General features: G+C 27.2%; 1 long non-coding RNA gene across 1 annotated transcript in view; it reads right to left on the reverse strand.

Annotated features, from left to right (window-relative positions):
• Positions 1 to 6,480: 6,480 nt before the first annotated feature.
• Positions 6,481 to 11,185, reverse strand: part of LOC139426456 (uncharacterized) — an 8,813-nt gene continuing 4,108 nt past the window's right edge. The window contains exons 2-4 of the long non-coding RNA XR_011637719.1: positions 10,873 to 10,920; positions 9,308 to 9,364; positions 6,481 to 6,662 (exon numbers count right to left, since the gene is read on the reverse strand). This is a non-coding gene — a long non-coding RNA (uncharacterized lncRNA). The remainder of the gene's footprint in view (positions 6,663 to 9,307; positions 9,365 to 10,872; positions 10,921 to 11,185) is intronic.

Below are 11,185 nucleotides of genomic sequence, written 5' to 3' on the forward strand. Positions count from 1 at the left end.
TACCTTTCTTTTTTCTTGAACACGACGGTGTGTGAATAGATCGGATATGATTGAATAAATCAGATTTTAACTTAAAAAATTCACTGCACAAATTAAACTTATGCGAAACTAAATGAGTCAGTAAGTGTCTCTTTAAATTATCATTTCGAAAAAAGGTCTTTTTACATTCTTCATATTCAAAAGTTTCTCGATTTTTCATGAGTTCTTAAATGTCTATTCAAGTTACACTTTCGATTAAACACCTTATCACATAAACGACATTTAAAGTCTTTTTCATTTGAGTGAATTTTCGAATTATGAACCATATTCTTTTTTTTTGCGTGAATATTTTTCTTCATATTTCACATATCTACAAGGTAAAATAAACGCTATTTGAATATCATACTACAGTTACTCAATGAATTATTAAAAAAAAAGTTAATGTATTCTACAGAAAAGGATTATTTTTTTAAATTGTTAAGTTCTTAAAGTTAATATCGATTTTTTTCTTTCAAAAATCAATTTTATATCGCATACAGTAACAATTTTAACTATATACGCATATTGACGTCATCATAAGTTTTAAAAAATCCTCGAAACGTAAATATTCAACAAGTAATTTAAAGTTATACAAAAATATTTTAATAAAACTGGAGTAGTGTAAGTGTGATTCAAGTAAATATTAGAAAATAATAATGTTATAAATTATAGAAACAACTGACATTAGTTTTGTTATTCGTATTAGAATTCGTATAGTTTTTCCGTCATTTGCTTTTAATGAAGGACACTATTACGCAATTAATTTATTACGGCTATAAGTACTTTAATTTTCTTATTTGGTATTATAATAATGATAAAAAACTTACTTAATTTTAAAATTAGGAGTTGAATTTAAAACTATCTCACTATATATTAACGGATATTGACAGACCGTCGTGTTCAAGAAAAAAGAAAGGTAGATCATTCCACAAATAACAAAAAAAGATGAAAAAAATTGTGAAAATGCGTTCGGAGTGTTTAAGAAAGAGACAACTAAAATTAGGAAACTATGAAGTTGTGATCGAGTCCCACATATCTCAAGCTTTTTGGAAAGTTTTTTCGGCTAATTCTTAGAGATGGGAGTCTGGATGGAGGATGAACTTTGTAGAAAGTAGTATTTAAATATGGGTCCTTGTCCCGCACTCTAAATAGTACATAGAACCAACGGATTCTCCTGCCTTCATGATTTAAATTATTGTTAAAATGATTTTATAGAAAATATTTATTGATCTAACTTAAAGTAATCAACTTAAAATCTTAACGAATTAGGAAATAGCGTAGCATCTTTATTTCTTTTAAACAAAATTTTCTATTTCTTTCAGAAAATATGTATGCTTTTGCAAAAAATTTTGTCTTTTAAGAAAATATTTTAACTTTTTGTTAAAAATTTGCTAGCTTTATAAAAATATTTCTAACTCTTTAACAAAATTTTCTATCTTTTAAGAAAATATTTATACGCTTTTACAAAAAATTTTCAATCTTAAGAAAAAATTTTAACTTTTTCTTAAAAATTTGTTAGTTTTATAAAAAGATTTCAAACTTTTTAACGAAATTTTCTCTCTTTATAAGAAAATATTTATGTTTTCGCAAAAAATTTCTATCTTTTAAGAAAAAATTTTAACTTTTTGTTAAAAATTTGAAGTTTTAAAAAAATATTTCAAGCTTTTCTCACAAAATTTTCTATCTTTTAAGAAAATATTTACGTTTTTACAAAAATTTTGTCTTTTAAGAAAATATTTTAACTTTTTGTTAAAAAATTTTCTATCTTTTAAGAAGATATTTATATTTTTAGAAAAATTTTCGATCTTTTTAAAAAAATTTTTTTAACTTTTTGTTAAAAATTTTCTATTTTTTAAGAAAATATTTATGCTTTTACAAAAAAAAAATCTCTTTCAAGAAAATATTTTTACTTTTTTGTCAAAAATTTTTTAGTTTTATAAAAATATTTAGGTTTTTGCTAAAATCTGCTAGTTTTTCAGAAAGTTCTATATATTTTTCTGAAACTTTTTGAATTAATTATTAAAGAGTGTAATTTTTTCTTGATAATATAAGCTTTTTCACATGCGAAAATGCTCATTAAAGACTAAATATATCTTAATAAAATAAAAAACAATTTATTCAAAGTTTCATCCAACCACTTCTGCGAGCATGCATCATATGTTTCTTAACTATTTTCTGAGAAATAATTGTATCCCCACGTTCTATAACAAATATGAAGCACTATGTTATACTTTATATTATGACTAATTGATAAAACGTGGATAAACACCAAACGTCCCGGACAGATATTATCTGTGTAAAATTTTGTGAGAGATAGATATCATGTTCAAGTTCTGTAATCAGTATCATTTAAATATATATTTTTCAAATAGAAAGGCTATAGGTAGTTTTAAATTAACTCCTAATTTGAAAATAAAGTCAGTTATTTTCATTATTATAATATTAAATAGTAATAGAATGAATATGTTTTGAATGTAAGTGAATATAAAACGGCAAAAATTCCCATTACATGTTTCTTAGATTTAAAATAATTCATTTGAAATTTTAAGTAAATTTAATATATAATTGATAATATAAATATGTCGTTATTCATTTTATAATAGAAAATAAAATCAAATTTATTAATGTTTTTATTTTAATAAAAATATGATTGAATAAACACCGTAGATATATTGCTTTTTATATTAGTTTTTAATTAGATAATAATTTTTTTCATAAGTGATTTTATAGAAAATTAATAAAATTAATATTTCTTAAATATCTACATTAGTACGTGTTGGAGCTCCTGCAAAACTAAAAATTAGGTGAAATCAAAGGCATCTGTCCAGTTTTCAACTAACAACCATTCATCGCTAATATCATATTCTTTTTTTTTTCATCATTAGTGTGATTGCGTAATAGATTAATTAAATCATAGATTATAGTTTTGTAAAAATATTTCAGACTTTTTATTAACATTTTCCAGTTTTCAAAAAATATATTTTTTTATTTTTGTGAAAAATTTCTAACATTTCAGGAAATATTTCGTATTTTTATGAAATTCTTCTCCCCTTTAGTAAAATATTTTTGCTTTCTGTAAAAAATATCCTAGTTTTGTAAAAATATTTCAAACTTCTTATTAACATTTTCCAATTTTCAGATAATATTTTTATTATTGAGGGAAACTTTCTGATATTTTTATTTTTGTAAAAATAATATCTATCTTTTAAGAAAATAATTTTATTTTTGAAAAAATTTTCTAGTTTTCCAAAGTAAAACCTTAAGTTTTTCCTCTGATCTCTGTAAATTCACAGGATACTGATTAACAAAACCAAGCCCACTACTTGTCGTCGGACTAAGCATAGGAGGCTTTCGTGGTTTTCCTCTTCATATAACATGGGTACTCGCAAAGTCCACTTCGAAGACATGTATTGTCTTAAGATCTAGGAGTTCCCTTGTCTTCTGGGTTCAAAAATGACAAAACTACATTGATAGCCGTAAATCCAAGCGATGGTGATAAGTATCTAATCTTATAAAATAACATTCGTTGACTTAAAATTAATATGCCTTTAAGTCTAATACTTTTAATATTCACAGTACTTAATAAATACAATTTTTATTTTAATATAGAATCAATTTATTTAAATGTATTCATTAATATTGATTAGGTTGATAATAATTTAAGTCTATTATATCTACTGTATTTATATTAAAAAATAACTAAAATTAAGAGTTATTAATATATTTTCTTTTTAATATTTAAGTATAGATGGTGCCATTAGAATAAAAAGCATGCGCATGATATCATTTATTTATTATGTAATAATTAACACGTGTATGGTCAGTGCCATTGCCATTCAGAGAAAGTTATAATAACATTAAGAGGGGCAGAAATAATTATTTAATAACTGTCAAAGGTTAAGTGAAAAAATATATCGATGAAACTGTAGGATGATATCGATATCAAATCCTTTTCATTTATACACGTGTTCAGAATACAAAAGTTTAACTTATTAACACATATCTAACCAAGCATTCGTGGGTCAGTGGTTATGATATCCAACTACTGACCCACGAAGGCTTTTTGATGGCGTGAGTTCGATCCTCAGCCTTAATTATATTTAATAAATAATATTAAAGCAGATTTAAATATTAAAATAGATTTAAAGTTATTTTAATTCTAAAATTCTCACATAGATGGCGCCACTAGAGTAAAAGTATGGTATCATTTATTTATTATGTAATAAGAGATGACGTCATAGCTTCATAATATACAATATCTCCCCAAATAACAAAGTTTCTAAGTGTTGCCATCCTTAAAAACTAATATTTAAAAAACGAAACTAAATTAAAAACAGAAACCGAAACTAAAATCAAAACTACGGACGGGCAGAAATAAGCAACATCCGGCTGGGTCAGAAATAAGCTCTGATTGACTTTCCATTATGACGACAGGAATAGGGACCCCCCGCCGCGCACGCTGTAGTGCCGCCTATACTACAACCGCACTTTATATAGTATACTCAGCTTTAAAAAAAAATCTTTTTACACCAATGCGAAGTTAAGGATTTTTCTTAGTACTGATAACCAATTAGCATTTAGAACAGTCCAAAAGAAGTTTAACTATTCGCAACAATGACTTGATATTCGATGACTCATGGGATTGCAAGAGAGAAATCTTGTTTTCGCTTGTTCATAGGAACCTATGGGGGGTCCATACAAAGGTGGTATCGTAGGAAAATCGCACATGTTTTAACTTGTATTATCTTATACCTGAGCTGTTTTTCGCTTCTCCCATGAGTTATTTTATTCATCTTCGTTGTGTTTGCAATTAAATAATAAATAAAAACAATATTAAATACTCATCAAAAATAAGATCAATTTAATAATAATTTAAAATAAGATCAATTAAACAATCATTAAAAATAAGATCAATTAAACAATAATTATGAATAAGATCAATTAAAGAAAACATTAAAAATAAAGTCAATTTAATACTCATTTAAAATAAGATTAATTAAATAATCATTTGTGCCCTTTTTCAAATATCACTCGCATTAGAAAGAAAAAAAAACTGATTAAAAAATAAAGATAAAATAATATTTACAAAATCCAAAAAAATTATTAAAAACTGATTAAAAAATAGTTTAAAAATAAAGATTTAAAAAAAATGATAAAAAATAATAATTAAAGATAAATTGAAAAGAAATAATAAAAAAAATAAATGAAAATAATAATTAAAAAATTAAATGAAAAGTTATAATTTAAAGAGATTTAATTATAAAATAAAGATTAGAAAAATATTTGCAAAATCTAAAAAATTAGTTTAAAAAAAACTGACTTAAAAAAAATAATTTTGAAATAAAGATTTAAAAAAATGATAAAAAGCAATAATCAAAAATTAAATTACGAAGTAATATTTAAAAAAATTTTATAAAAAGTAATAATTAAAAAGATTTAATTACAAAATAAAGATTAAAAAAATAATTATGAAAAAAAAACACCCTCAACTATAGTAGCTGTCACATTTGATGAATCACCTAGATCCCCTTCAAGAGTACACCCGCAGGATCCCCGGGGATCCCGGTCGCCACCGAGCCCTTACGGATCCCGCATTCGACCACGCCCCCTACAGATCCCTCGGATCCCTGGCGTAGAACTCTCATTTCTCATCTACTGACGTTGTTCCCAGAAGAACACCGAACTCAAGCGTCAGTGATTCATTTGCTTCAGAAATATACAAATAGGAAATCACAGTCGAAATGTTTCAAGCGCCTCCAAAATAGGCACCCGTTTTCAAGACTTGCCAGACGAGAACGTAAAGAAACAAAAAGGAATTGAAATAAAAAGCGTACAGTCAGAAAAAACAAATACGAAATAACTGTCGATATTTTTGCGCTTGTTATTTCAAATCACTTTTGTTTCTTTACATTAACGTCTAGCATGTCTTGAAAATGAAGCTCTTGTCGATTGAATTATGTCGACTGTTATTTAATATTTGTTTATTTCAGAAACGAATTAAGCTTTTAATCAGGTATTAATCGACAAGTAGTTTAATCATTAACTAATTAGTAATCAGGAATGCAAGTAATCATCATATTCTATTACATCAGGATAAAAGGAAATCGTTATTTCAATTGATCGTGTTTATATTATAATCGTGGTTGTAAATGACAAATTACATTTTATCAGAATGCGTAAATTGCTTATCTGAATGAATTCTATTGCTTGGTTTATTAAATAAAATCTTTTAAACACTGAAGGTCAGTGTGATTATGAAATTATATACTAACGATACTTTAAAAGAATGAATACAATGAATATTGCATAAAATTTATGAAGTTATTAAGTTGACTTTGTAAAAATTTTAATACAGTATCATTTCTATTTTTTTACGATGTTACTTTGTCATAGTTTGTCATTATTAAATAAGCATACCTTATAAGCCAATCTTAAATTTACAAAAAACTGAAGTATTTGTTGTTTAAATTTATTGAGATTGTAATTTTTAACAAAAAGTAAACAGTTGTAAAGCATTTTAATAATAGAAAAGGTTGAAAGCCAAGGTTTACATAACTGAGCAACATCTTCGTTTGATGTTAGTATTTGAGACATCAGCATTTTCCTTCAGCATGAACTCTGTTTAATACACCTATAAAACACTCCTGGCACACGCTTGAAAAATGTAAAAGAAATGTCATGTCAAGTTTTTTTTACTTCCTACCAAAAATTTTCTTTTAATACTTTTTTGTGTTTTAAACTATTTTTAGATGAAATAAACAAAGTGCATTTTGCTGTTTGAATTACTATGTAAATGGGCCAAAGTAATTATTATTGTGAAATTTTATTCTCTACACATAATTAGCAATGGACTAATCGTAATGACACGGTTCTTAGAAGAACATCAAAGTCCAGCATCACTGGCTGCGGTCAGTAAGCGAATGGCTGAATGGTTGATCAATCTGCGTAGGGAGCGATGGTGCGCGGTATCGGTCCTCATTAAACTGTCATACCATAAAGTGCGCAACTTCGTCGGGCAGCCAAAGCTGGGGCGCCATCCCCTCTGCAGAGGATCAAAATTGCGATGGCACGTCTTCGGATCTTCCTTAGGGATGTTTTTCATTCCATCACCAAAAGCTCATTGGGCAGCTCTAGTGCTACGTAAATAAAGTACCTACCAACTCAACAAAACTTAAAATGATATTACTCGACATAACTTATTATAACACGTTCTTAGGGCATCAATTGTGACAAGTTCAAATAGTAAATCCTTATAATAGTATAACGAATACCATTTAAGCAGCTGAGTTTAAATGGTAAAGACGTAAAGTATATTTGATTTAATTTGAAATTAAAAACACAGAAGGCATAGATAATTTTCATATGGATTCCATGTATTAAGATGCAATCTTTACTTATTTTCAGTCAAATGCGTGAGTAAACACAGCATTTCAATAAATATTTTATTTTATGTATTAGTCCTAAGTTATCCAAATAAAATTTTTTTCTATTTGAGATTAATGATACATTTTTATGAAGGATTGAAGTTGCAAGTTCTGTAAATACAATAAAACTAAAACAAATGTCATAAGAAAGCGTTAAACTGAATAATTTTTTCAATGATTTAGTCCATTGCGTGTATAGACATCATTTTATGTTTCAAATAAAATAAAAAATTCCCACGAATAAAACATTTTTTTAATGAATAAAACATTTTCTTAATGTATGTAATTCCTGAATATTTAAAAAGAAAATACCACATTTCATAAAATTTCTGAGCTTGGCCTAAAATGGTTAAATGGTTCGAATGTTATAGGTTTTACAAGACTACGAATTTGAAGGAGCAAAATTTGAGTAAGAAGAACGGTGAGTCAGAAATCACAGGTTCGAAAGACTACTGGAAACGGGAAAAAAGACAAAAATGATTCAAAAGGGAAATTTTAAGTCTTAAGCCCTGGGGAAAAGATAGTTTTTTTTCTGAAATGTTTATATCTTTATTTTTAAGTTTATTTCGAACATTTAGACATAAACTTACACACCAATTGTACCCAAGTATTTCTGATTATTATTTATCAGAATTATATTAAATATATCGGGCTTATATTAAATATATAGCTGTGTATATAAAACAGATTGAGATAAGGTTTCAAAAAATGTATATAGAACGACTATAGCTGTTTGATAATTTTTTTATGTGTTCTATAAACGGAATAAAACCAAATACTTTCTTAAGAATTTATAAAATAGGGAAATATTTGCATAAAAAACTCTAACATTTGCATAAAAGAGACTAACATACTACAATTGAAGCTTGACCATAATCACATTTATGTAATAGAACCATTCATGCAACGTTATTTATGAATTGAGCCTTTCTGACTCTAGCAACTCTAGGACACTTGAATAGGAACTCAATATTGCAATTTTGAATTATCTCTCATTAAGGTCTGGTTTCTTAGGACAAGCGCCTTATCTGGGCGTCAGCGTTAAGTTGACGTTACCCTGAAGAAAACAAAATACTGGTTTGTTAGCTCAAGGCCTGGTTTCTTAGGAGAAGCGTCTTAATTGGGCGTCAGCGTTACGTTGATATAGTTTTGAAGCCATAAAAATACCGTTTTGTTAGCTCAGCGTGAGCAGTCAGTCAAACACAGACATTAACTCGCATTGCGCATGCGTTAATAACGTAAACAAATATTTATTTTGAATTTGTATTGAATTTGCGATTGTCGATCAGAGCTTTAAAGAACAAATAATGAGTTTGTCCAAGAAAAAACACATTATAGCTTGTCTAAATGAAGAAGAAGAGGAAAAAGAAGCTATGTTTAATGTTGAAATTAAAATCTTGGCTGATTTCAATGCTCTGTTGTTGGCTCTTGTCCGCCATTGCTTCTGTTGTTAACGTCACGTTGTAATCCAACTGCAGTTGATTTGGACGGCAGTTGTCGTTCAAGCTGAGGGTTCGATGACGTATGCTGTCAAACTCATAAATTGACCAATCAGAGGTAAACGTTCGTTTCAAGCTGACGCCGACGTTTCCTAAGAAACCAGGCCTTCAGGCTTCTACGTACGTACTCTATAGTAGCTCTATAGTAGGCATAACTCTGAGTTTTCGGACTGGAGGAAGAGCTTTTTTCCCCTTAAGATGCTAAGAATCAAAATTTAGTTAGCAATTTTTAAGTAGCTGTTCCATAAACAAAAACTAGATCGGTGAATAATTTTAAAAATCACGGAGTAAAAAATATTAAGTTATTAACAATAAATCTATCAATAAATACTACGCAAATATATTAAAGTACCAAGTTATACTTACATTCATGTGTGTCATTTTTGTGCATGTATTAGCTTGCATAGGATTAGCACATGTCTCCTAAAAATGTATTAGTTATCTTTAGAGAAAAAATATATTTCTTTAAAATATCATGAATACAAATAACTCATTAATATAGAAAATATAATATAGTAAATATAGTAAAATATTTTTCATCAGAAAAGTTAATGAATATGATTTTCTATGGAAAATCGAAAACTTACTGGAAGAGCATGATGTGATTTAACAAACCTGTCAACCTGTGTATATAACAATGTATGTCTGTGGGTGTCTTTAAAGACTCCTAAACCATGTAACCGAAATTGATGAAACTTGGCATACAGATAGTTTGAAGCACGAAGAAGATCATTGTCGATATCCGAACATTCTACGACGAACCGTTCGCACAAAATGAGCGAAAAACGAAATGGAATTTTCTGAATGGTTAAACATTAGTTATTGTTTTAAATTTAACTATAGACAACTTAGTTTTTTACATATTTTGAGAATAACATCAGATGTCTAGCTTTAAACCTCTATTTGATAAAAAGTAGTTCATTTTACGTATTAAAATATTGAATTATTTTATATTCGCTATGTATGTAATCTCAATGAGCAACATTATGTGATAACACGCGTGGGCTATGTCTCCAAATTTATACTTTTAAAGTTGTTTGATACCGTATTTTTCTTATTTTTATTTCTTTTGAAATGTTTTACTAAAAAAAGTTTTTATTTAAAACCAAATGTAATTAAATAGAAAAAAATATTTACATATTTAGAGACAAAATTAATGGGGAATTAATGGGTATGTATTTGTTTAGGTGAAAAGTAAAATATCGCCACATTAATATTGACGCCAATGATGCTTAATTAATTTAGTTAATATATGCATATTGAAATAAGCTGTGCACTGGGAACAAAAGTAATGGAGTTAATACATTTATTTGTCTAAAAGAATCGTAAGAAAACGTCATAATGTCAATGACGACAATGATGCTTAATTAATGTTGGTAATATGTAAATTGATATAAAAACACTGACAATAAATAAATCCTTAAAAAATGTAAAATAAATCTTTCAAATAGCTATAATTTAAAAGATGCTGCTGTAACAAAAGAAAAAGTTGCCTTGTTTTTACATTCCTATAAATTCATGTGTAATATGTATGCAAAATACAATTATTATTGCAATAAATTTTTTTCACTTAATGATAATTCAGAAATAATGCGCAAGAGCTTAAAATGCAAGAGCTGCAACAAGTCTTGGTAAGAAAAAATACCTTCCTTTAACAGACATAAACCTGGGAAAGAAAATAAATTGCATCCCTTTTTAAAATAAATATTTTAATTGATGTCGATCCTTTTACTACATTAGTCACATATCTAATAAAATCTGTTGCAAAAGACGAATATCTTGAAATCTAACGACCACGTATAGTTCATGATTTTATAAGTACGAATTATCCAATGCCCTAATTTTGATTTCTACGTATTTTTTTTCGCACTTAACATAGACCTTCTCAAAATAGTATTTAGACTTATAAATTAGTTAATACAAATACTTACTGAGTACTCCTCTAATACGATCTGCATAAGTTCGACGAAAAGTTCATGCTTAAAAAGAGAAAAATACTTCAGGTAAACTGTTGAAGAATAATACTATGTTTTAAAATGTATTCAGCGATTAACATTCATAATATGTTACGTGTGCTCTATAATAATTGCACAATATTAAATGAATAATCCCAAGAATGTGAAGTGGAAAGATAAACTTGAAGAGAAAAAAATTAATTTTAGATTGTAAAAGTCAACTTGTCTTGAGCGCTCTAAAACTTGTTGAGCTTGAAAAGAATATAGATAGTTTTTTTTCTGAAATGTT

The sequence above is a fragment of the Parasteatoda tepidariorum genome, chromosome 9 (genome assembly GCF_043381705.1).
Source record: "Parasteatoda tepidariorum isolate YZ-2023 chromosome 9, CAS_Ptep_4.0, whole genome shotgun sequence".
In the NCBI taxonomy this organism is placed as follows: Eukaryota; Metazoa; Arthropoda; class Arachnida; order Araneae; family Theridiidae; genus Parasteatoda; species Parasteatoda tepidariorum.